Raw genomic sequence first — 22,218 nt, 5'->3', positions numbered from 1 at the left:
GCACTAACCATTGCGCCACGGAAGCTTAGAGAAATATTGATTTTCACGTGTTGTGCCTTTTTACGTTACTTCGAAGACTTCCAAACAACGCTCCCGGTTGGGCTCGAACCACCAACCTTTCGGTTAACAGCCGAACGCGCTAACCATTGCGCCACGGAAGCTTAGAAAAAGATTGATTGTCGCGTATTGTGGAAACATTTTGCCTTTTTACGTTACTTTTAAAACTTCAAAACAACGCTCCCGGGTGGGCTCGAACCACCAACCTTTCGGTTAACAGCCGAACGCGCTAACCATTGCGCCACGGAAGCTTAGAAAAAGATTGATTACCGCATATTGTGGAAAAATTTTGCCTTTTTACGTTACTTCTAAAACTTCAAAACAACGCTCCCGGGTGGGCTCGAACCACCAACCTTTCGGTTAACAGCCGAACGCGCTAACCATTGCGCCACGGAAGCTTAGAGAAATATTGATTTTCACGTGTTGTGCCTTTTTACGTTACTTCTAAGACTTCCAAACAACGCTCCCGGTTTTGCTCGAACCACCAACCTTTCGGTTAACAGCCGAACGCGCTAACCATTGCGCCACGGAAGCTAAGAAAGTGATTGATTGTCAGGTATTGCGGAAAAAATGTGACTTTTTACGTTACTTCTAAGACTTCAAAACAACGCTCAGTGGTAGGCTCGAACCACCAACCTTTCGGTTAACAGCCGAACGCGCTAACCATTGCGCCACGGAAGCTTAGAAAATGATTGATTGTCAGGTATTGCGGAAAAATTTTGCCTTTTTACGTTACTTCTAAAACTTCTAAACAACGCTCCCGGGTGGGCTCGAACCACCAACCTTTCGGTTAACAGCCGAACGCGCTAACCATTGCGCCACGGAAGCTTAGAAAATGATTGATTGTCAGGTATTGCGGAAAAATTTTGCCTTTTTACGTTACTTCTAAAACTTCTAAACAACCCTCCCGGGTGGGCTCGAACCACCAACCTTTCGGTTAACAGCCGAACGCGCTAACCATTGCGCCACGGAAGCTTAGAAAAAGGTTGATTGCCGCGTATTGTGGAAAAACTTTGCCTTTTTACGTTACTTCTAAAACTTCAAAACAACGCTCCCGGGTGGGCTCGAACCACCAACCTTTCGGTTAACAGCCGAACGCGCTAACCATTGCGCGACGGAAGCTTAGAGAAATATTGATTTTCACGTGTTGTGCCTTTTTACGTTACTTCTAAGACTTCCAAACAACGCTCCCGGTTGGGCTCGAACCACCAACCTTTCGGTTAACAGCCGAACGCGCTAACCATTGCGCCACGGAAGCTTAGAAAATGTTTGATTGTCAGGTATTGTGGAAAAATTTTGCCTTTTTACGTTACTTCTAAGACTTCAAAACAACGCTCCCGGGTGGGCTCGAACGACCTCTTTTTCGGTTAACAGCCGAACGCGCTAACCATTGCGCCACGGAAGCTTAGAAAAACATTGATTGTCACGTATTGTGGAAAAATTTTGCCTTTTTACGTTACTTCTAAAACTTCAAAACAACGCTCCCGGGTGGGCTCGAACCACCAACCTTTCGGTTAACAGCCGAACGCGCTAACCATTGCGCCACGGAAGCTTAGAAAAAGATTGATTGTCAGGTATTGCGGAAAAATTTTGCCTTTTTACGTTACTTCTAAGACTTCAAAACAACGCTCCCGGGTGGGCTTGAACCACCAACCTTTCGGTTAACAGCCGAACGCGCTAACCATTGCGCCACGGAAGCTTAGAAAATGATTGATTGTCAGGTATTGCGGAAAAATTTTGCCTTTTTTCGTTACTTCTAAAACTTCTAAACAACCCTCCCGGGTGGGCTCGAACCACCAACCTTTCGGTTAACAGCCGAACGCGCTAACCATTGCGCCACGGAAGCTTAGAAAAAGGTTGATTGCCGCGTATTGTGGAAAAACTTTGCCTTTTTACGTTACTTCTAAAACTTCAAAACAACGCTCCCGGGTGGGCTCGAACCACCAACCTTTCGGTTAACAGCCGAACGCGCTAACCATTGCGCGACGGAAGCTTAGAGAAATATTGATTTTCACGTGTTGTGCCTTTTTACGTTACTTCTAAGACTTCCAAACAACGCTCCCGGTTGGGCTCGAACCACCAACCTTTCGGTTAACAGCCGAACGCGCTAACCATTGCGCCACGGAAGCTTAGAAAATGTTTGATTGTCACGTATTGTGGAAAAATTTTGCCTTTTTACGTTACTTCTAAAACTTCAAAACAACGCTCCCGGGTGGGCTCGAACCACCAACCTTTCGGTTAACAGCCGAACGCGCTAACCATTGCGCCACGGAAGCTTAGAGAAGTATTGACTTTCACGTATTGTTGAAAAATTGTGCCTTTTTACGTTACTTCTAAGACTTCAAAACAACGCTCAGTGGTAGGCTCGAACCACCAACCTTTCGGTTAACAGCCGAACGCGCTAACCATTGCGCCACGGAAGCTTAGAAAAAGATTGATTGTCACGTATTGTGGAAAAATTTTGCCTTTTTACGTTACTTCTAAGACGTCAAAACAACGCTCCCGGGTGGGCTTGAACCACCAACCTTTGGTTAACAGCCGAACGCGCTAACCATTGCGCCACGGAAGCTTAGAAAATGATTGATTGTCAGGTATTGCGGAAAAATTTTGCCTTTTTACGTTACTTCTAAAACTTCTAAACAACGCTCCCGGGTGGGCTCGAACCACCAACCTTTCGGTTAACAGCCGAACGCGCTAACCATTGCGCCACGGATGCTTAGAAAAAGATTGATTGCCGCGTATTCTGGAAAAATTTTGCCTTTTTACGTTACTTCTAAAACTTCAAAAGAACGCTCCCGGGTGGGCTTGAACCACCAACCTTTCGGTTAACAGCCGAACGCGCTAACCATTGCGCCACGGAAGCTTAGAAAAAGATTGATTTGCCGCGTATTGTGGAAAAACTTTGCCTTTTTACGTTACTTCTAAAACTTCAAAACAACGCTCCCGGGTGGGCTCGAACCACCAACCTTTCGGTTAACAGCCGAACGCGCTAACCATTGCGCCACGGAAGCTTAGAGAAATATTGATTTTCACGTGTTGTGCCTTTTTACGTTACTTCTATGACTTCCAAACAACGCTCCCGGTTGGGCTCGAACCACCAACCTTTCGGTTAACAGCCGAACGCGCTAACCATTGCGCCACGGAAGCTTAGAAAAAAATTGATTGCCGCGTATTGTGGAAAAATTTTGCCGTTTTACGTTACTTCTAAAACTTCAAAACAACGCTCCCGGGTGGGCTCGAACCACCAACCTTCCGGTTAACAGCCGAACGCGCTAACCATTGCGCCACGGAAGCTTAGAGAAATATTGATTTTCACGTGTTGTGCCTTTTTACGTTACTTCTATGACTTCCAAACAACGCTCCCGGTTGGGCTCGAACCACCAACCTTTCGGTTAACAGCCGAACGCGCTAACCACTGCGCCACGGAAGCTTAGAAAAAGATTGATTGCCGAGTATTGTGGAAAAATTTTGCCGTTTTACGTTACTTCTAAAACTTCAAAACAACGCTCCCGGGTGGGCTCGAACCACCAACCTTTCGGTTAACAGCCGAACGCGCCAACCATTGCGCCACGGAAGCTTAGAAAAAGATTGATTGCCGCGTATTGTGGAAAAATTTTGCCTTTTTACGTTACTTCTAAAAATTCAAAACAACGCTCCCGGGTGGGCTCGAACCACCAACCTTTCAGTTAACAGCCGAACGCGCTAACCATTGCGCCACAAAAGCTTAGAGAAATATTGATTTTCACGTGTTGTGCCTTTTTACGTTACTTCTAAGACTTCCAAACAACGCTCCCGGTTGGGCTCGACCCACCAACCTTTCGGTTAACAGCCGAACGCGCTAACCATTGCGCCACGTAAGCTAAGAAAATGATTAATTGTCAGGTATTGCAGAAAAATTGTGACTTTTTACGTTACTTCTAAGACTTCAAAACAACGCTCAGTGGTAGGCTCGAACCAACAACCTTTCGGTTAACAGCCGAACGCGCTAACCATTGCGCCACGGAAGCTTAGAAAATGTTAGATTGTCAGGTATTGTGGAAAAATTTTGCCTTTTTACGTTACTTCTAAGACTTCAAAACAACGCTCCCGGGTGGGCTCGAACGACCTCCCTTTCGGTTAACAGCCGAACGCGCTAACCATTGCGCCACGGAAGCTTAGAAAAATATTGATTGCCGCGTATTGTGGAAAAATTTTGCCTTTTTACGTTACTTCTAAAACTTCAAAACAACGCTCCCGGGTGGGCTCGAACCACCAACCTTTCGGTTAACAGCCGAACGCACTAACCATTGCGCCACGGAAGCTTAGAGAAATATTGATTTTCACGTGTTGTGCCTTTTTACGTTACTTCGAAGACTTCCAAACAACGCTCCCGGTTGGGCTCGAACCACCAACCTTTCGGTTAACAGCCGAACGCGCTAACCATTGCGCCACGGAAGCTTAGAAAAAGATTGATTGCCGCGTATTGTGGAAAAATTTTGCCTTTTTACGTTACTTTTAAAACTTCAAAACAACGCTCCCGGGTGGGCTCGAACCACCAACCTTTCGGTTAACAGCCGAACGCGCTAACCATTGCGCCACGGAAGCTTAGAAAAAGATTGATTGCCGCGTATTGTGGAAAAATTTTGCCTTTTTACGTTACTTTTAAAACTTCAAAACAACGCTCCCGGGTGGGCTCGAACCACCAACCTTTCGGTTAACAGCCGAACGCGCTAACCATTGCGCCACGGAAGCTTAGAAAAAGATTGATTGCCGCGTATTGTGGAAAAATTTTGCCTTTTTACGTTACTTCTAAAACTTCAAAACAACGCTCCCGGGTGGGCTCGAACCACCAACCTTTCGGTTAACAGCCGAACGCGCTAACCATTGCGCCACGGAAGCTTAGAGAAATATTGATTTTCACGTGTTGTGCCTTTTTACGTTACTTCTAAGACTTCAAAACAACGCTCCCGGTTTTGCTCGAACCACCAACCTTTCGGTTAACAGCCGAACGCGCTAACCATTGCGCCACGGAAGCTAAGAAAGTGATTGATTGTCAGGTATTGCGGAAAAAATGTGACTTTTTACGTTACTTCTAAGACTTCAAAACAACGCTCAGTGGTAGGCTCGAACCACCAACCTTTCGGTTAACAGCCGAACGCGCTAACCATTGCGCCACGGAAGCTTAGAAAATGATTGATTGTCAGGTATTGCGGAAAAATTTTGCCTTTTTACGTTACTTCTAAAACTTCTAAACAACGCTCCCGGGTGGGCTCGAACCACCAACCTTTCGGTTAACAGCCGAACGCGCTAACCATTGCGCCACGGAAGCTTAGAAAAAGATTGATTGCCGCGTATTGTGGAAAAATTTTGCCTTTTTACGTTACTTCTAAAACTTCAAAACAACGCTCCCGGGTGGGCTCGAACCACCAATCTTTCGGTTAACAGCCGAACGCGCTAACCATTGCGCCACGGAAGCTTAGAAAATGATTGATTGTCAGGTATTGCGGAAAAACTTTGCCTTTTTACGTTACTTCTAAAACTTCTAAACAACCCTCCCGGGTGGGCTCGAACCACCAACCTTTCGGTTAACAGCCGAACGCGCTAACCATTGCGCCACGGAAGCTTAGAAAAAGGTTGATTGCCGCGTATTGTGGAAAAACTTTGCCTTTTTACGTTACTTCTAAAACTTCAAAACAACGCTCCCGGGTGGGCTCGAACCACCAACCTTTCGGTTAACAGCCGAACGCGCTAACCATTGCGCGACGGAAGCTTAGAGAAATATTGATTTTCACGTGTTGTGCCTTTTTACGTTACTTCTAAGACTTCCAAACAACGCTCCCGGTTGGGCTCGAACCACCAACCTTTCGGTTAACAGCCGAACGCGCTAACCATTGCGCCACGGAAGCTTAGAAAATGTTTGATTGTCAGGTATTCTGGAAAAATTTTGCCTTTTTACGTTACTTCTAAGACTTCAAAACAACGCTCCCGGGTGGGCTCGAACGACCTCTTTTTCGGTTAACAGCCGAACGCGCTAACCATTGCGCCACGGAAGCTTAGAAAAACATTGATTGTCACGTATTGTGGAAAAATTTTGCCTTTTTACGTTACTTCTAAAACTTCAAAACAACGCTCCCGGGTGGGCTCGAACCACCAACCTTTCGGTTAACAGCCGAACGCGCTAACCATTGCGCCACGGAAGCTTAGAAAAAGATTGATTGTCAGGTATTGCGGAACAATTTTGCCTTTTTACGTTACTTCTAAGACTTCAAAACAACGCTCCCGGGTGGGCTTGAACCACCAACCTTTCGGTTAACAGCCGAACGCACTAACCATTGCGCCACGGAAGCTTAGAGAAATATTGATTTTCACGTGTTGTGCCTTTTTACGTTACTTCGAAGACTTCCAAACAACGCTCCCGGTTGGGCTCGAACCACCAACCTTTCGGTTAACAGCCGAACGCGCTAACCATTGCGCCACGGAAGCTTAGAAAAAGATTGATTGCCGCGTATTGTGGAAAAATTTTGCCTTTTTACGTTACTTTTAAAACTTCAAAACAACGCTCCCGGGTGGGCTCGAACCACCAACCTTTCGGTTAACAGCCGAACGCGCTAACCATTGCGCCACGGAAGCTTAGAAAAAGATTGATTGCCGCGTATTGTGGAAAAATTTTGCCTTTTTACGTTACTTTTAAAACTTCAAAACAACGCTCCCGGGTGGGCTCGAACCACCAACCTTTCGGTTAACAGCCGAACGCGCTAACCATTGCGCCACGGAAGCTTAGAAAAAGATTGATTGCCGCGTATTGTGGAAAAATTTTGCCTTTTTACGTTACTTCTAAAACTTCAAAACAACGCTCCCGGGTGGGCTCGAACCACCAATCTTTCGGTTAACAGCCGAACGCGCTAACCATTGCGCCACGGAAGCTTAGAAAATGATTGATTGTCAGGTATTGCGGAAAAATTTTGCCTTTTTACGTTACTTCTAAAACTTCTAAACAACCCTCCCGGGTGGGCTCGAACCACCAACCTTTCGGTTAACAGCCGAACGCGCTAACCATTGCGCCACGGAAGCTTAGAAAAAGGTTGATTGCCGCGTATTGTGGAAAAACTTTGCCTTTTTACGTTACTTCTAAAACTTCAAAACAACGCTCCCGGGTGGGCTCGAACCACCAACCTTTCGGTTAACAGCCGAACGCGCTAACCATTGCGCGACGGAAGCTTAGAGAAATATTGATTTTCACGTGTTGTGCCTTTTTACGTTACTTCTAAGACTTCCAAACAACGCTCCCGGTTGGGCTCGAACCACCAACCTTTCGGTTAACAGCCGAACGCGCTAACCATTGCGCCACGGAAGCTTAGAAAATGTTTGATTGTCAGGTATTCTGGAAAAATTTTGCCTTTTTACGTTACTTCTAAGACTTCAAAACAACGCTCCCGGGTGGGCTCGAACGACCTCTTTTTCGGTTAACAGCCGAACGCGCTAACCATTGCGCCACGGAAGCTTAGAAAAACATTGATTGTCACGTATTGTGGAAAAATTTTGCCTTTTTACGTTACTTCTAAAACTTCAAAACAACGCTCCCGGGTGGGCTCGAACCACCAACCTTTCGGTTAACAGCCGAACGCGCTAACCATTGCGCCACGGAAGCTTAGAAAAAGATTGATTGTCAGGTATTGCGGAACAATTTTGCCTTTTTACGTTACTTCTAAGACTTCAAAACAACGCTCCCGGGTGGGCTTGAACCACCAACCTTTCGGTTAACAGCCGAACGCACTAACCATTGCGCCACGGAAGCTTAGAGAAATATTGATTTTCACGTGTTGTGCCTTTTTACGTTACTTCGAAGACTTCCAAACAACGCTCCCGGTTGGGCTCGAACCACCAACCTTTCGGTTAACAGCCGAACGCGCTAACCATTGCGCCACGGAAGCTTAGAAAAAGATTGATTGCCGCGTATTGTGGAAAAATTTTGCCTTTTTACGTTACTTTTAAAACTTCAAAACAACGCTCCCGGGTGGGCTCGAACCACCAACCTTTCGGTTAACAGCCGAACGCGCTAACCATTGCGCCACGGAAGCTTAGAAAAAGATTGATTGCCGCGTATTGTGGAAAAATTTTGCCTTTTTACGTTACTTTTAAAACTTCAAAACAACGCTCCCGGGTGGGCTCGAACCACCAACCTTTCGGTTAACAGCCGAACGCGCTAACCATTGCGCCACGGAAGCTTAGAAAAAGATTGATTGCCGCGTATTGTGGAAAAATTTTGCCTTTTTACGTTACTTCTAAAACTTCAAAACAACGCTCCCGGGTGGGCTCGAACCACCAACCTTTCGGTTAACAGCCGAACGCGCTAACCATTGCGCCACGGAAGCTTAGAGAAATATTGATTTTCACGTGTTGTGCCTTTTTACGTTACTTCTAAGACTTCCAAACAACGCTCCCGGTTTTGCTCGAACCACCAACCTTTCGGTTAACAGCCGAACGCGCTAACCATTGCGCCACGGAAGCTAAGAAAGTGATTGATTGTCAGGTATTGCGGAAAAAATGTGACTTTTTACGTTACTTCTAAGACTTCAAAACAACGCTCAGTGGTAGGCTCGAACCACCAACCTTTCGGTTAACAGCCGAACGCGCTAACCATTGCGCCACGGAAGCTTAGAAAATGATTGATTGTCAGGTATTGCGGAAAAATTTTGCCTTTTTACGTTACTTCTAAAACTTCTAAACAACGCTCCCGGGTGGGCTCGAACCACCAACCTTTCGGTTAACAGCCGAACGCGCTAACCATTGCGCCACGGAAGCTTAGAAAAAGATTGATTGCCGCGTATTGTGGAAAAATTTTGCCTTTTTACGTTACTTCTAAAACTTCAAAACAACGCTCCCGGGTGGGCTCGAACCACCAATCTTTCGGTTAACAGCCGAACGCGCTAACCATTGCGCCACGGAAGCTTAGAAAATGATTGATTGTCAGGTATTGCGGAAAAATTTTGCCTTTTTACGTTACTTCTAAAACTTCTAAACAACCCTCCCGGGTGGGCTCGAACCACCAACCTTTCGGTTAACAGCCGAACGCGCTAACCATTGCGCCACGGAAGCTTAGAAAAAGGTTGATTGCCGCGTATTGTGGAAAAACTTTGCCTTTTTACGTTACTTCTAAAACTTCAAAACAACGCTCCCGGGTGGGCTCGAACCACCAACCTTTCGGTTAACAGCCGAACGCGCTAACCATTGCGCGACGGAAGCTTAGAGAAATATTGATTTTCACGTGTTGTGCCTTTTTACGTTACTTCTAAGACTTCCAAACAACGCTCCCGGTTGGGCTCGAACCACCAACCTTTCGGTTAACAGCCGAACGCGCTAACCATTGCGCCACGGAAGCTTAGAAAATGTTTGATTGTCAGGTATTCTGGAAAAATTTTGCCTTTTTACGTTACTTCTAAGACTTCAAAACAACGCTCCCGGGTGGGCTCGAACGACCTCTTTTTCGGTTAACAGCCGAACGCGCTAACCATTGCGCCACGGAAGCTTAGAAAAACATTGATTGTCACGTATTGTGGAAAAATTTTGCCTTTTTACGTTACTTCTAAAACTTCAAAACAACGCTCCCGGGTGGGCTCGAACCACCAACCTTTCGGTTAACAGCCGAACGCGCTAACCATTGCGCCACGGAAGCTTAGAAAAAGATTGATTGTCAGGTATTGCGGAACAATTTTGCCTTTTTACGTTACTTCTAAGACTTCAAAACAACGCTCCCGGGTGGGCTTGAACCACCAACCTTTCGGTTAACAGCCGAACGCGCTAACCATTGCGCCACGGAAGCTTAGAAAATGTTTGATTGTCAGGTATTGTGGAAAAATTTTGCCTTTTTACGTTACTTCTAAGACTTCAAAACAACGCTCCCGGGTGGGCTTGAACCACCACCCTTTCGGTTAACAGCCGAACGCGCTAACCATTGCGCCACGGAAGCTTAGAAAAAAATTGATTGTCATGTATTGTGGAAAAATTTTGCCTTTTTACGTTACTTCTAAGACTTCAAAACAAAGCTCTTGGGTGGGCTCGAACCACCAAGCTTTCGGTTAACAGCCGAACGCGCTAACCATTGCGCCACGGAAGCTTAGAAAATGATTGATTGCCGCGTATTGTGGAAAAATTTTGCCTTTTTACGTTACTTCTAAAACTTCAAAACAACGCTCCCGGGTGGGCTCGAACCACCAACCTTTCGGTTAACAGCCGAACGCGCTAACCATTGCGCCACGGAAGCTTAGAGAAGTATTGACTTTCACGTATTGTTGAAAAATTGTGCCTTTTTACGTTACTTCTAAGACTTCAAAACAACGCTCAGTGGTAGGCTCGAACCACCAACCTTTCGGTTAACAGCCGAACGCGCTAACCATTGCGCCACGGAAGCTTAGAAAAAGATTGATTGTCACGTATTGTGGAAAAATTTTGCCTTTTTACGTTACTTCTAAGACGTCAAAACAACGCTCCCGGGTGGGCTTGAACCACCAACCTTTGGTTAACAGCCGAACGCGCTAACCATTGCGCCACGGAAGCTTAGAAAATGATTGATTGTCAGGTATTGCGGAAAAATTTTGCCTTTTTACGTTACTTCTAAAACTTCTAAACAACGCTCCCGGGTGGGCTCGAACCACCAACCTTTCGGTTAACAGCCAAACGCGCTAACCATTGCGCCACGGAAACTTAGAAAAAGATTGATTGCCGCGTATTGTGGAAAAACTTTGCCTTTTTACGTTACTTCTAAAACTTCAAAACAACGCTCCCGGGTGGGCTCGAACCACCAACCTTACGGTTAACAGCCGAACGCGCTAACCATTGCGCCACGGAAGCTTAGAGAAATATTGATTTTCACGTGTTGTGCCTTTTTACGTTACTTCTATGACTTCCAAACAACGCTCCCGGTTGGGCTCGAACCACCAACCTTTCGGTTAACAGCCGAACGCGCTAACCATTGCGCCACGGAAGCTTAGAAAATGTTTGATTGTCAGGTATTGTGGAAAAATTTTGCCTTTTTACGTTACTTCTAAGACTTCAAAACAACGCTCCCGGGTGGGCTCGAACGACCTCCTTTTCGGTTAACAGCCGAACGCGCTAACAATTGCGCCACGGAAGCTTAGAAAAACATTGATTGTCACGTATTGTGGAAAAATTTTGCCTTTTTACGTTACTTCTAAAACTTCAAAACAACGCTCCCGGGTGGGCTCGAACCACCAACCTTTCGGTTTACAGCCGAACGCGCTAACCATTGCGCCACGGAAGCTTAGAAAAAGATTGATTGTCAGGTATTGCGGAAAAATTTTGCCTTTTTACGTTACTTCTAAGACTTCAAAACAACGCTCCCGGGTGGGCTCGAACCACCAACCTTTCGGTTAACAGCCGAACGCGCTAACCATTGCGCCACGGAAGCTTAGAAAATGTTTGATTGTCAGGTATTGTGGAAAAATTTTGCCTTTTTACGTTACTTCTAAGACTTCAAAACAACGCTCCCGGGTGGGCTTGAACCACCAACCTTTCGGTTAACAGCCGAACGCGCTAACCATTGCGCCACGGAAGCTTAGAAAAAGATTGATTGTCATGTATTGTGGAAAAATTTTGCCTTTTTACGTTACTTCTAAGACTTCAAAACAAAGCTCTTGGGTGGGCTCGAACCACCAACCTTTCGGTTAACAGCCGAACGCGCTAACCATTGCGCCACGGACGCTTGGAAAATGATTGATTGTCAGCTATTGCGGAAAAATTTTGCCTTTTTACGTTACTTCTAAAACTTCTACACAACGCTCCCGGATGGGCTCGAACCACAAACCTTTCGGTTAACAGCCGAACGCGCTAACCATTGCGCCACGGAAGCTTAGAAAAAGATTGATTGCCGCGTATTGTGGAAAAATTTTGCCTTTTTACGTTACTTCTAAAACTTCAAAACAACGCTCCCGGGTGGGCTCGAACCACCAACCTTTCGGTTAACAGCCGAACGCGCTAACCATTGCGCCACGGAAGCTTAGAGAAGTATTGACTTTCACGTATTGTTGAAAAATTGTGCCTTTTTAAGTTACTTCTAAGACTTCAAAACAACGCTCAGTGGTAGGCTCGAACCACCAACCTTTCGGTTAACAGCCGAACGCGCTAACCATTGCGCCACGGAAGCTTAGAAAAAGATTGATTGTCACGTATTGTGGAAAAATTTTGCCTTTTTACGTTACTTCTAAGACGTCAAAACAACGCTCCCGGGTGGGCTTGAACCACCAACCTTTGGTTAACAGCCGAACGCGCTAACCATTGCGCCACGGAAGCTTAGAAAATGATTGATTGTCAGGTATTGCGGAAAAATTTTGCCTTTTTACGTTACTTCTAAAACTTCTAAACAACGCTCCCGGGTGGGCTCGAACCACCAACCTTTCGGTTAACAGCCAAACGCGCTAACCATTGCGCCACGGAAACTTAGAAAAAGATTGATTGCCGCGTATTGTGGAAAAACTTTGCCTTTTTACGTTACTTCTAAAACTTCAAAACAACGCTCCCGGGTGGGCTCGAACCACCAACCTTACGGTTAACAGCCGAACGCGCTAACCATTGCGCCACGGAAGCTTAGAGAAATATTGATTTTCACGTGTTGTGCCTTTTTACGTTACTTCTATGACTTCCAAACAACGCTCCCGGTTGGGCTCGAACCACCAACCTTTCGGTTAACAGCCGAACGCGCTAACCATTGCGCCACGGAAGCTTAGAAAATGTTTGATTGTCAGGTATTGTGGAAAAATTTTGCCTTTTTACGTTACTTCTAAGACTTCAAAACAACGCTCCCGGGTGGGCTCGAACGACCTCCTTTTCGGTTAACAGCCGAACGCGCTAACAATTGCGCCACGGAAGCTTAGAAAAACATTGATTGTCACGTATTGTGGAAAAATTTTGCCTTTTTACGTTACTTCTAAAACTTCAAAACAACGCTCCCGGGTGGGCTCGAACCACCAACCTTTCGGTTTACAGCCGAACGCGCTAACCATTGCGCCACGGAAGCTTAGAAAAAGATTGATTGTCAGGTATTGCGGAAAAATTTTGCCTTTTTACGTTACTTCTAAGACTTCAAAACAACGCTCCCGGGTGGGCTCGAACCACCAACCTTTCGGTTAACAGCCGAACGCGCTAACCATTGCGCCACGGAAGCTTAGAAAATGTTTGATTGTCAGGTATTGTGGAAAAATTTTGCCTTTTTACGTTACTTCTAAGACTTCAAAACAACGCTCCCGGGTGGGCTTGAACCACCAACCTTTCGGTTAACAGCCGAACGCGCTAACCATTGCGCCACGGAAGCTTAGAAAAAGATTGATTGTCATGTATTGTGGAAAAATTTTGCCTTTTTACGTTACTTCTAAGACTTCAAAACAAAGCTCTTGGGTGGGCTCGAACCACCAACCTTTCGGTTAACAGCCGAACGCGCTAACCATTGCGCCACGGACGCTTGGAAAATGATTGATTGTCAGCTATTGCGGAAAAATTTTGCCTTTTTACGTTACTTCTAAAACTTCTACACAACGCTCCCGGATGGGCTCGAACCACAAACCTTTCGGTTAACAGCCGAACGCGCTAACCATTGCGCCACGGAAGCTTAGAAAAAGATTGATTGCCGCGTATTGTGGAAAAATTTTGCCTTTTTACGTTACTTCTAAAACTTCAAAACAACGCTCCCGGGTGGGCTCGAACCACCAACCTTTCGGTTAACAGCCGAACGCGCTAACCATTGCGCCACGGAAGCTTAGAGAAGTATTGACTTTCACGTATTGTTGAAAAATTGTGCCTTTTTAAGTTACTTCTAAGACTTCAAAACAACGCTCAGTGGTAGGCTCGAACCACCAACCTTTCGGTTAACAGCCGAACGCGCTAACCATTGCGCCACGGAAGCTTAGAAAAAGATTGATTGTCACGTATTGTGGAAAAATTTTGCCTTTTTACGTTACTTCTAAGACGTCAAAACAACGCTCCCGGGTGGGCTTGAACCACCAACCTTTGGTTAACAGCCGAACGCGCTAACCATTGCGCCACGGAAGCTTAGAAAATGATTGATTGTCAGGTATTGCGGAAAAATTTTGCCTTTTTACGTTACTTCTAAAACTTCTAAACAACGCTCCCGGGTGGGCTCGAACCACCAACCTTTCGGTTAACAGCCAAACGCGCTAACCATTGCGCCACGGAAACTTAGAAAAAGATTGATTGCCGCGTATTGTGGAAAAACTTTGCCTTTTTACGTTACTTCTAAAACTTCAAAACAACGCTCCCGGGTGGGCTCGAACCACCAACCTTACGGTTAACAGCCGAACGCGCTAACCATTGCGCCACGGAAGCTTAGAGAAATATAGATTTTCACGTGTTGTGCCTTTTTACGTTACTTCTATGACTTCCAAACAACGCTCCCGGTTGGGCTCGAACCACCAACCTTTCGGTTAACAGCCGAACGCGCTAACCATTGCGCCACGGAAGCTTAGAAAATGTTTGATTGTCAGGTATTGTGGAAAAATTTTGCCTTTTTACGTTACTTCTAAGACTTCAAAACAACGCTCCCGGGTGGGCTCGAACGACCTCCTTTTCGGTTAACAGCCGAACGCGCTAACAATTGCGCCACGGAAGCTTAGAAAAACATTGATTGTCACGTATTGTGGAAAAATTTTGCCTTTTTACGTTACTTCTAAAACTTCAAAACAACGCTCCCGGGTGGGCTCGAACCACCAACCTTTCGGTTTACAGCCGAACACGCTAACCATTGCGCCACGGAAGCTTAGAAAAAGATTGATTGTCAGGTATTGCGGAAAAATTTTGCCTTTTTACGTTACTTCTAAGACTTCAAAACAACGCTCCCGGGTGGGCTCGAACCACCAACCTTTCGGTTAACAGCCGAACGCGCTAACCATTGCGCCACGGAAGCTTAGAAAATGTTTGATTGTCAGGTATTGTGGAAAAATTTTGCCTTTTTACGTTACTTCTAAGACTTCAAAACAACGCTCCCGGGTGGGCTTGAACCACCAACCTTTCGGTTAACAGCCGAACGCGCTAACCATTGCGCCACGGAAGCTTAGAAAAAGATTGATTGTCATGTATTGTGGAAAAATTTTGCCTTTTTACGTTACTTCTAAGACTTCAAAACAAAGCTCTTGGGTGGGCTCGAACCACCAACCTTTCGGTTAACAGCCGAACGCGCTAACCATTGCGCCACGGACGCTTGGAAAATGATTGATTGTCAGCTATTGCGGAAAAATTTTGCCTTTTTACGTTACTTCTAAAACTTCTACACAACGCTCCCGGATGGGCTCGAACCACAAACCTTTCGGTTAACAGCCGAACGCGCTAACCATTGCGCCACGGAAGCTTAGAAAAAGATTGATTGCCGCGTATTGTGGAAAAATTTTGCCTTTTTACGTTACTTCTAAAACTTCAAAACAACGCTCCCGGGTGGGCTCGAACCACCAACCTTTCGGTTAACAGCCGAACGCGCTAACCATTGCGCCACGGAAGCTTAGAGAAGTATTGACTTTCACGTATTGTTGAAAAATTGTGCCTTTTTAAGTTACTTCTAAGACTTCAAAACAACGCTCAGTGGTAGGCTCGAACCACCAACCTTTCGGTTAACAGCCGAACGCGCTAACCATTGCGCCACGGAAGCTTAGAAAAAGATTGATTGTCACGTATTGTGGAAAAATTTTGCCTTTTTACGTTACTTCTAAGACGTCAAAACAACGCTCCCTGGTGGGCTTGAACCACCAACCTTTCGGTTAACAGCCGAACGCGCTAACCATTGCGCCACGGAAGCTTAGAAAAAGATTGATTGCCGCGTATTGTGGAAAAATTTTGCCTTTTTACGTTACTTCTAAAACTTCAAAACAACGCTCCCGGGTGGGCTCGAACCACCAACCTTTCGGTTAACAGCCGAACGCGCTAACCATTGCGCCACGGAAGCTTAGAGAAGTATTGACTTTCACGTATTGTTGAAAAATTGTGCCTTTTTACGTTACTTCTAAGACTTCAAAACAACGCTCAGTGGTAGGCTCGAACCACCAACCTTTCGGTTAACAGCCGAACGCGCTAACCATTGCGCCACGGAAGCTTAGAAAAAGATTGATTGTCACGTATTGTGGAAACATTTTGCCTTTTTACGTTACTTCTAAGACGTCAAAACAACGCTCCCGGGTGGGCTTGAACCACCAACCTTTGGTTAACAGCCGAACGCGCTAACCATTGCGCCACGGAAGCTTAGAAAATGATTGATTGTCAGGTATTGCGGAAAAATTTTGCCTTTTTACGTTACTTCTAAAACTTCTAAACAACGCTCCCGGGTGGGCTCGAACCACCAACCTTTCGGTTAACAGCCGAACGCGCTAACCATTGCGCCACGGATGCTTAGAAAAAGATTGATTGCCGCGTATTCTGGAAAAATTTTGCCTTTTTACGTTACTTCTAAAACTTCAAAAGAACGCTCCCGGGTGGGCTCGAACCACCAACCTTTCGGTTAACAGCCGAACGCGCTAACCATTGCGCCACGGAAGCTTAGAAAAAGATTGATTGCCGCGTATTGTGGAAAAACTTTGCCTTTTTACGTTACTTCTAAAACTTCAAAACAACGCTCCCGGGTGGGCTCGAACCACCAACCTTTCGGTTAACAGCCGAACGCGCTAACCATTGCGCCACGGAAGCTTAGAGAAATATTGATTTTCACGTGTTGTGCCTTTTTACGTTACTTCTATGACTTCCAAACAACGCTCCCGGTTGGGCTCGAACCACCAACCTTTCGGTTAACAGCCGAACGCGCTAACCATTGCGCCACGGAAGCTTAGAAAATGTTTGATTGTCAGGTATTGTGGAAAAATTTTGCCTTTTTACGTTACTTCTAAGACTTCAAAACAACGCTCCCGGGTGGGCTCGAACGACCTCCTTTTCGGTTAACAGCCGAACGCGCTAACAATTGCGCCACGGAAGCTTAGAAAAACATTGATTGTCACGTATTGTGGAAAAATTTTGCCTTTTTACGTTACTTCTAAAACTTCAAAACAACGCTCCCGGGTGGGCTCGAACCACCAACCTTTCGGTTAACAGCCGAACGCGCTAACCATTGCGCCACGGAAGCTTAGAAAAAGATTGATTGTCAGGTATTGCGGAAAAATTTTGCCTTTTTACGTTACTTCTAAGACTTCAAAGCAACGCTCCCGGGTGGGCTCGAACCACCAACCTTTCGGTTAACAGCCGAACGCGCTAACCATTGCGCCACGGAAGCTTAGAAAATGTTTGATTGTCAGGTATTGTGGAAAAATTTTGCCTTTTTACGTTACTTCTAAGACTTCAAAACAACGCTCCCGGGTGGGCTTGAACCACCAACCTTTCGGTTAACAGCCGAACGCGCTAACCATTGCGCCACGGAAGCTTAGTAAAAGATTGATTGTCATGTATTGTGGAAAAATTTTGCCTTTTTACGTTACTTCTAAGACTTCAAAACAAAGCTCTTGGGTGGGCTCGAACCACCAACCTTTCGGTTAACAGCCGAACGCGCTAACCATTGCGCCACGGACGCTTGGAAAATGATTGATTGTCAGCTATTGCGGAAAAATTTTGCCTTTTTACGTTACTTCTAAAACTTCTACACAACGCTCCCGGATGGGCTCGAACCACAAACCTTTCGGTTAACAGCCGAACGCGCTAACCATTGCGCCACGGAAGCTTAGAAAAAGGTTGATTGCCGCGTATTGTGGAAAAATTTTGCCTTTTTACGTTACTTCTAAAACTTCAAAACAACGCTCCCGGGTGGGCTCGAACCACCAACCTTTCGGTTAACAGCCGAACGCGCTAACCATTGCGCCACGGAAGCTTAGAAAAAGATTGATTGTCACGTATTGTGGAAAAATTTTGCCTTTTTACGTTACTTCTAAGACGTCAAAACAACGCTCCCGGGTGGGCTTGAACCACCAACCTTTCGGTTAACAGCCGAACGCGCTAACCATTGCGCCACGGAAGCTTAGAAAATGATTGATTGTCAAGTATTGCGGAAAAATTTTGCCTTTTTACGTTACTTCTAAAACTTCTAAACAACGCTCCAGGGTGGGCTCGAACCACCAACCTTTCGGTTAACAGCCGAACGCGCTAACCATTGCGCCACGGAAGCTTAGAAAAAGATTGATTGCCGCGTATTCTGGAAAAATTTTGCCTTTTTACGTTACTTCTAAAACTTCAAAACAACGCTCCCGGGTGGGCTCGAACCACCAACCTTTCGGTTAACAGCCGAACGCGCTAACCATTGCGCTACGGAAGCTTAGAGAATTACTGATTTTCACGTGTTGTGCCTTTTTACGTTACTTCTAAGACTTCCAAACAACGCTCCCGGTTGGGCTCGAACCACCAACCTTTCGGTTAACAGCCGAACGCGCTAACCATTGCGCCACGGAAGCTTAGAAAATGTTTGATTGTCAGGTATTGTGGAAAAATTTTGCCTTTTTACGTTACTTCTAAGACTTCAAAACAACGCTCCCGGGTGGGCTCGAACGACCTCCTTTTCGGTTAACAGCCGAACGCGCTAACCATTGCGCCACGGAAGCTTAGAAAAAGATTGATTGTCAGGTATTGCGGAAAAATTTTGCCTTTTTACGTTACTTCTAAGACTTCAAAACAACGCTCCCGGGTGGGCTTGAACCACCAATCTTTCGGTTAACAGCCGAACGCGCTAACCATTGCGCCACGGAAGCTTAGAACATGTTTGATTTATCAAAACTGTCTTTGTACACAAAGACGCGAAAAAGTAAGAGATAAGTGTAGAAAATTAATTGTTTGAAGTAACAGATATTCAAATTTTCATTTTTGAAGACGTGATTATAAAACATCAATTATTTGAAAAAATTTCTTATCTTAGTTTTTTTCACCAAAATTCCTTAAGTAAAATATTTTATCCTTAAACATGTGCATCATTTTAAAAATAGAAAACGTATGCATTTTATTTTCTTTTTAAAATTTAGAGTTAGTTTGAGTATTCGGGCCTATAAGGAGAATAAAATGGGCAGAAAATTGTTGATAGCAGACAAAATAAAACAAGCATGAAAACTTAACAAAACGTGTTCGTTTATTTTAAAGATTTCGAGGTTTCAAAAATTGACGTGTTGTATATCTCTCAAAGCTACAGATCCTTTTGACTCTAATAACTACATCACAGTCAAAGGGCGAATGTAATTTTCGGTTCGCAATATTTTCAATTTTGAAATATAAAAATAAATACTAGCTCTATTTTTCAGATATCCGAGTATTTGAACTTCCTCGAAGCAAATGTTTCTCGAAAATAAACAGTAGTATCAAGGTAGTTTCTCTGAAAATTTTGTGAAAAAAACTAAGATAAGAAATTTTTTCAAATAATTGATGTTTTATAATCACGTCTTCAAAAATGAAAATTTGAATATCTGTTACTTCAAACAATTAATTTTCTACACTTATCTCTTACTTTTTCGCGTCTTTGTGTACAAAGACAGTTTTGATAAATATCTGTCACTTCAGTCTTAATATGAATTAAAACTGTTTAGAAACAAGTATTTTAAAACGTATACTGAAAAGCAGGCGCTCCATTTAAGTCTTGTGGTGTTGCGCGTATATTAGTTACCACGTTTGAACTAACAAGGCCCTAACCATCTATTATAGAAGTATTAATCTTGATTGCTTCAACGCCCGGTCCAACTCAAATTGCCTTCCCGTCGTTTTCACGTGCAAAGCACAGTGGATGCAATAATACAAATAGATTCCGAAGACTTAGGCTAAAAAAATATTACGTAGACCTGTGTACAAAAACAATCTATACACCTGTGCACAAACATATTCCGTAGACCTGCGCTGGGTGACCACATTTCCTAAATTTTATAATTTTTCCTATTTTCGGATGTCTTCCTATTAGTTCCTATAATTTCGATAATTTTCCTATATTTTCCGATTTTTTGAAATTGTAGATATTTTGTGCGCTCTCACTTTTGGTTTTGTTATATATCACCAAAGCTATGGAAGCCTCTAAAAATATTTGTCGGGGAAGTCTGTGATGTTTTAAAGTTATAGCATATGTTTCTAAGATTACGTTCCATAAGTATGACACTTCCTATATTTCGAAATGCTAGAGACTTAATGAGAGCTAGTTCGAGAACGACGCGAGAATTGACTACACGCGATTTTCTACTCCATCTTCCTATTTAGTCTGTACTAAGCCTTTGACAGGGCCTCATCAGGCGTCGCTTTACGAGAAGCTATGACGTTTCATTTACGTCACTTCGAGACAAGCTCTCAGTTTCCAGTGACAAATTTATGTAACATATCTTACGAACTTATGGTTATAATTAAACCAAAGCTCCTTTGTAACTCGTAAGTAGTAGGCGCGTACTAAGAAAGATTTTTCCAATCCGCCGCCATCTTCATAATTGGCGCACAGAAATGTAACAAATCTTCTCTTTGTAAGAAAGTCCGTGAGTTTCAACCGATTTCACAAATAATTAGTACACTGGATTCCTTTAACCTATATATATATGGTCTTTCGGGATCGATTTGTTGCCATCATTTTAAATGGCGGCCAGATATTTAATAACCTTTCTTTATAGAATGTCTGCGTGTAAAGTAATAAAAAATGTCCCGACGAGCTGATGGGCGACGCCGAGTGCCTTCGCTCCTAGGATGCTACAAAAATATTAGTCGACTCAGTAAAATGTACCCATACTTGATGGAGTTCTTACTACACTCAAGCGATGCCGCGGGTAACAGCTAGTCTCCCATTATTTCCTGTAAATAAATTGCAAATTTCCTATTTTCCTATAACTATTACAAGGTTATTTGTGGTAACCCTGAGTGCACAAACATATTTCGTAGATAACATAGACTTATGAAAACACATGTCATATAATTGTGTACAAACAGATCCCGTAGACTTGTGCACAAACAGATCCGTTAGAATTGTGCACAAACAGATCCCTTAGAATTGTGCACAAACAGATACCTTAGAATTGAACACAAACTGATGTCATAGACTTGCGCACAAAATGATGTCATAGACTTACGCAGAAACAGATGTCATAAACTTGTGCAAAAAGAGATGTTATATACCTGTACACAAAAAGATTCCATGGACCTCTGCACAAAAACATTCCATACCCCTATGCTCAAAAATATGCTCAAGAATATCTCGTACACCAGTGCACAAAAATACTGCATATCCATTTGCACAAAAATATCCCGTATCCATTTGCACAAAAATATCCCGTATCCATTTGCAGAAAAATGTTCTTTAGACCTGTGCACAAACAAATGCAGTGGCCTTTGCAAAGACAGATTCCTTAGACCTCTGCACAAACCGATTCAGTAGGCTTGTGCACAAAAATATTCCGTAGACCTGTGCACAAAAATATTCCGTAGACCTGTGCACAAAAATATTCCGTAGACCTGTGCACAAACAGATACCGTAGACATGTGCACAAACAGATACCGTAGACATGTGCACAAACAGATACCGTAGACATGTGCACAAACAGATTCCGGATACTTGGACACAAACGGAAGTCACAGGGTTGTGCACAAACAGATGTCATAGACTTGCACAAAAAATACATCATAGACTTGCGCAATAAGAGATGTCAAGGATTTGTGCACATCAGATTCCACGGACTAGTGCACAAACAGAAGTCTTAGACTTGTTTACAAACAGAAGTCATAGACCTGTTTCCATAAAGATTCCATACCCATTTGCACAAAACAATTTCATACCCATTTGCACGAAACGATTCCATACCCATTTGCACAAAACGATTCCATAGACCTGTGCACAAAAATATTCCATAGACCTGGGCCCAAAGAGATTCCATAAAACTGTGCACAAAAGATTCCCTAGACCTGTGCTCAAAAAACTATCCCGTAGGCCTGTGCACAAACAGATGCCGTAGACCTGTAAGGAAACAGATTCCGTAAACCTGTGCACAAACAGATGTCGTAGGCCTGTGTACAAACAGATTCCGGAGATCTGTGCAGAGATTCCGTAGCCATGTGCACAAACAAATTGCGTAGACTTGTGGAAGTCACAGGCTTGTGCACAACAGATGTCATAGACATGTTCAAACCAGATTCCATAGTTTTGTGCACAAACAGAAGTCATAGACATGTGCACAAACACATTCTATAGACTTGTGCACA

General features: G+C 44.2%; 35 non-coding genes across 35 annotated transcripts; all 35 read right to left on the bottom strand.

Moving 5' to 3' along the window:
• Positions 1–235: 235 nt before the first annotated feature.
• TRNAN-GUU (transfer RNA asparagine (anticodon GUU)) lies at positions 236–308 on the bottom strand. Its single transcript has one exon. It is a non-coding gene; the product is annotated as a tRNA-Asn (tRNA).
• A 74-nt stretch (positions 309–382) lies between these two features.
• Positions 383–455, bottom strand: TRNAN-GUU (transfer RNA asparagine (anticodon GUU)). Its single transcript has one exon. It is a non-coding gene; the product is annotated as a tRNA-Asn (tRNA).
• Positions 456–812: 357 nt separating this feature from the next.
• On the bottom strand, positions 813–885 carry TRNAN-GUU (transfer RNA asparagine (anticodon GUU)). The gene has a single exon. It is a non-coding gene; the product is annotated as a tRNA-Asn (tRNA).
• A 651-nt stretch (positions 886–1,536) lies between these two features.
• Positions 1,537–1,609, bottom strand: TRNAN-GUU (transfer RNA asparagine (anticodon GUU)). Its single transcript has one exon. It is a non-coding gene; the product is annotated as a tRNA-Asn (tRNA).
• Positions 1,610–2,260: 651 nt separating this feature from the next.
• On the bottom strand, positions 2,261–2,333 carry TRNAN-GUU (transfer RNA asparagine (anticodon GUU)). The gene has a single exon. It is a non-coding gene; the product is annotated as a tRNA-Asn (tRNA).
• A 662-nt stretch (positions 2,334–2,995) lies between these two features.
• On the bottom strand, positions 2,996–3,068 carry TRNAN-GUU (transfer RNA asparagine (anticodon GUU)). The gene has a single exon. It is a non-coding gene; the product is annotated as a tRNA-Asn (tRNA).
• A 1,500-nt stretch (positions 3,069–4,568) lies between these two features.
• TRNAN-GUU (transfer RNA asparagine (anticodon GUU)) lies at positions 4,569–4,641 on the bottom strand. The gene has a single exon. It is a non-coding gene; the product is annotated as a tRNA-Asn (tRNA).
• A 74-nt stretch (positions 4,642–4,715) lies between these two features.
• Positions 4,716–4,788, bottom strand: TRNAN-GUU (transfer RNA asparagine (anticodon GUU)). The gene has a single exon. It is a non-coding gene; the product is annotated as a tRNA-Asn (tRNA).
• Positions 4,789–4,862: 74 nt separating this feature from the next.
• On the bottom strand, positions 4,863–4,935 carry TRNAN-GUU (transfer RNA asparagine (anticodon GUU)). Its single transcript has one exon. It is a non-coding gene; the product is annotated as a tRNA-Asn (tRNA).
• A 357-nt stretch (positions 4,936–5,292) lies between these two features.
• TRNAN-GUU (transfer RNA asparagine (anticodon GUU)) lies at positions 5,293–5,365 on the bottom strand. Its single transcript has one exon. It is a non-coding gene; the product is annotated as a tRNA-Asn (tRNA).
• Positions 5,366–6,163: 798 nt separating this feature from the next.
• Positions 6,164–6,236, bottom strand: TRNAN-GUU (transfer RNA asparagine (anticodon GUU)). The gene has a single exon. It is a non-coding gene; the product is annotated as a tRNA-Asn (tRNA).
• Positions 6,237–6,593: 357 nt separating this feature from the next.
• Positions 6,594–6,666, bottom strand: TRNAN-GUU (transfer RNA asparagine (anticodon GUU)). The gene has a single exon. It is a non-coding gene; the product is annotated as a tRNA-Asn (tRNA).
• A 74-nt stretch (positions 6,667–6,740) lies between these two features.
• Positions 6,741–6,813, bottom strand: TRNAN-GUU (transfer RNA asparagine (anticodon GUU)). The gene has a single exon. It is a non-coding gene; the product is annotated as a tRNA-Asn (tRNA).
• A 798-nt stretch (positions 6,814–7,611) lies between these two features.
• TRNAN-GUU (transfer RNA asparagine (anticodon GUU)) lies at positions 7,612–7,684 on the bottom strand. The gene has a single exon. It is a non-coding gene; the product is annotated as a tRNA-Asn (tRNA).
• A 357-nt stretch (positions 7,685–8,041) lies between these two features.
• Positions 8,042–8,114, bottom strand: TRNAN-GUU (transfer RNA asparagine (anticodon GUU)). The gene has a single exon. It is a non-coding gene; the product is annotated as a tRNA-Asn (tRNA).
• A 74-nt stretch (positions 8,115–8,188) lies between these two features.
• TRNAN-GUU (transfer RNA asparagine (anticodon GUU)) lies at positions 8,189–8,261 on the bottom strand. The gene has a single exon. It is a non-coding gene; the product is annotated as a tRNA-Asn (tRNA).
• A 74-nt stretch (positions 8,262–8,335) lies between these two features.
• Positions 8,336–8,408, bottom strand: TRNAN-GUU (transfer RNA asparagine (anticodon GUU)). Its single transcript has one exon. It is a non-coding gene; the product is annotated as a tRNA-Asn (tRNA).
• A 357-nt stretch (positions 8,409–8,765) lies between these two features.
• TRNAN-GUU (transfer RNA asparagine (anticodon GUU)) lies at positions 8,766–8,838 on the bottom strand. The gene has a single exon. It is a non-coding gene; the product is annotated as a tRNA-Asn (tRNA).
• A 798-nt stretch (positions 8,839–9,636) lies between these two features.
• Positions 9,637–9,709, bottom strand: TRNAN-GUU (transfer RNA asparagine (anticodon GUU)). The gene has a single exon. It is a non-coding gene; the product is annotated as a tRNA-Asn (tRNA).
• Positions 9,710–10,224: 515 nt separating this feature from the next.
• Positions 10,225–10,297, bottom strand: TRNAN-GUU (transfer RNA asparagine (anticodon GUU)). Its single transcript has one exon. It is a non-coding gene; the product is annotated as a tRNA-Asn (tRNA).
• Positions 10,298–11,241: 944 nt separating this feature from the next.
• On the bottom strand, positions 11,242–11,314 carry TRNAY-GUA (transfer RNA tyrosine (anticodon GUA)). Its single transcript has one exon. It is a non-coding gene; the product is annotated as a tRNA-Tyr (tRNA).
• Positions 11,315–11,388: 74 nt separating this feature from the next.
• On the bottom strand, positions 11,389–11,461 carry TRNAN-GUU (transfer RNA asparagine (anticodon GUU)). The gene has a single exon. It is a non-coding gene; the product is annotated as a tRNA-Asn (tRNA).
• Positions 11,462–11,976: 515 nt separating this feature from the next.
• On the bottom strand, positions 11,977–12,049 carry TRNAN-GUU (transfer RNA asparagine (anticodon GUU)). The gene has a single exon. It is a non-coding gene; the product is annotated as a tRNA-Asn (tRNA).
• A 944-nt stretch (positions 12,050–12,993) lies between these two features.
• Positions 12,994–13,066, bottom strand: TRNAY-GUA (transfer RNA tyrosine (anticodon GUA)). The gene has a single exon. It is a non-coding gene; the product is annotated as a tRNA-Tyr (tRNA).
• A 74-nt stretch (positions 13,067–13,140) lies between these two features.
• Positions 13,141–13,213, bottom strand: TRNAN-GUU (transfer RNA asparagine (anticodon GUU)). Its single transcript has one exon. It is a non-coding gene; the product is annotated as a tRNA-Asn (tRNA).
• A 515-nt stretch (positions 13,214–13,728) lies between these two features.
• Positions 13,729–13,801, bottom strand: TRNAN-GUU (transfer RNA asparagine (anticodon GUU)). Its single transcript has one exon. It is a non-coding gene; the product is annotated as a tRNA-Asn (tRNA).
• Positions 13,802–14,745: 944 nt separating this feature from the next.
• TRNAY-GUA (transfer RNA tyrosine (anticodon GUA)) lies at positions 14,746–14,818 on the bottom strand. Its single transcript has one exon. It is a non-coding gene; the product is annotated as a tRNA-Tyr (tRNA).
• A 74-nt stretch (positions 14,819–14,892) lies between these two features.
• Positions 14,893–14,965, bottom strand: TRNAN-GUU (transfer RNA asparagine (anticodon GUU)). Its single transcript has one exon. It is a non-coding gene; the product is annotated as a tRNA-Asn (tRNA).
• Positions 14,966–15,480: 515 nt separating this feature from the next.
• On the bottom strand, positions 15,481–15,553 carry TRNAN-GUU (transfer RNA asparagine (anticodon GUU)). Its single transcript has one exon. It is a non-coding gene; the product is annotated as a tRNA-Asn (tRNA).
• Positions 15,554–15,921: 368 nt separating this feature from the next.
• On the bottom strand, positions 15,922–15,994 carry TRNAN-GUU (transfer RNA asparagine (anticodon GUU)). Its single transcript has one exon. It is a non-coding gene; the product is annotated as a tRNA-Asn (tRNA).
• A 514-nt stretch (positions 15,995–16,508) lies between these two features.
• TRNAN-GUU (transfer RNA asparagine (anticodon GUU)) lies at positions 16,509–16,581 on the bottom strand. The gene has a single exon. It is a non-coding gene; the product is annotated as a tRNA-Asn (tRNA).
• A 74-nt stretch (positions 16,582–16,655) lies between these two features.
• TRNAN-GUU (transfer RNA asparagine (anticodon GUU)) lies at positions 16,656–16,728 on the bottom strand. The gene has a single exon. It is a non-coding gene; the product is annotated as a tRNA-Asn (tRNA).
• Positions 16,729–17,085: 357 nt separating this feature from the next.
• TRNAN-GUU (transfer RNA asparagine (anticodon GUU)) lies at positions 17,086–17,158 on the bottom strand. Its single transcript has one exon. It is a non-coding gene; the product is annotated as a tRNA-Asn (tRNA).
• Positions 17,159–17,232: 74 nt separating this feature from the next.
• On the bottom strand, positions 17,233–17,305 carry TRNAN-GUU (transfer RNA asparagine (anticodon GUU)). The gene has a single exon. It is a non-coding gene; the product is annotated as a tRNA-Asn (tRNA).
• A 515-nt stretch (positions 17,306–17,820) lies between these two features.
• TRNAN-GUU (transfer RNA asparagine (anticodon GUU)) lies at positions 17,821–17,893 on the bottom strand. Its single transcript has one exon. It is a non-coding gene; the product is annotated as a tRNA-Asn (tRNA).
• Positions 17,894–22,218: the final 4,325 nt, after the last annotated feature.

This window comes from Phalangium opilio, unplaced genomic scaffold (genome assembly GCF_054372755.1).
Source record: "Phalangium opilio isolate 3A_F unplaced genomic scaffold, DU_Popi_V2 ptg000053l_1, whole genome shotgun sequence".
NCBI lineage: Eukaryota > Metazoa > Arthropoda > Arachnida > Opiliones > Phalangiidae > Phalangium > Phalangium opilio.
This window is presented reverse-complemented; position numbering and strand designations above follow the sequence as displayed.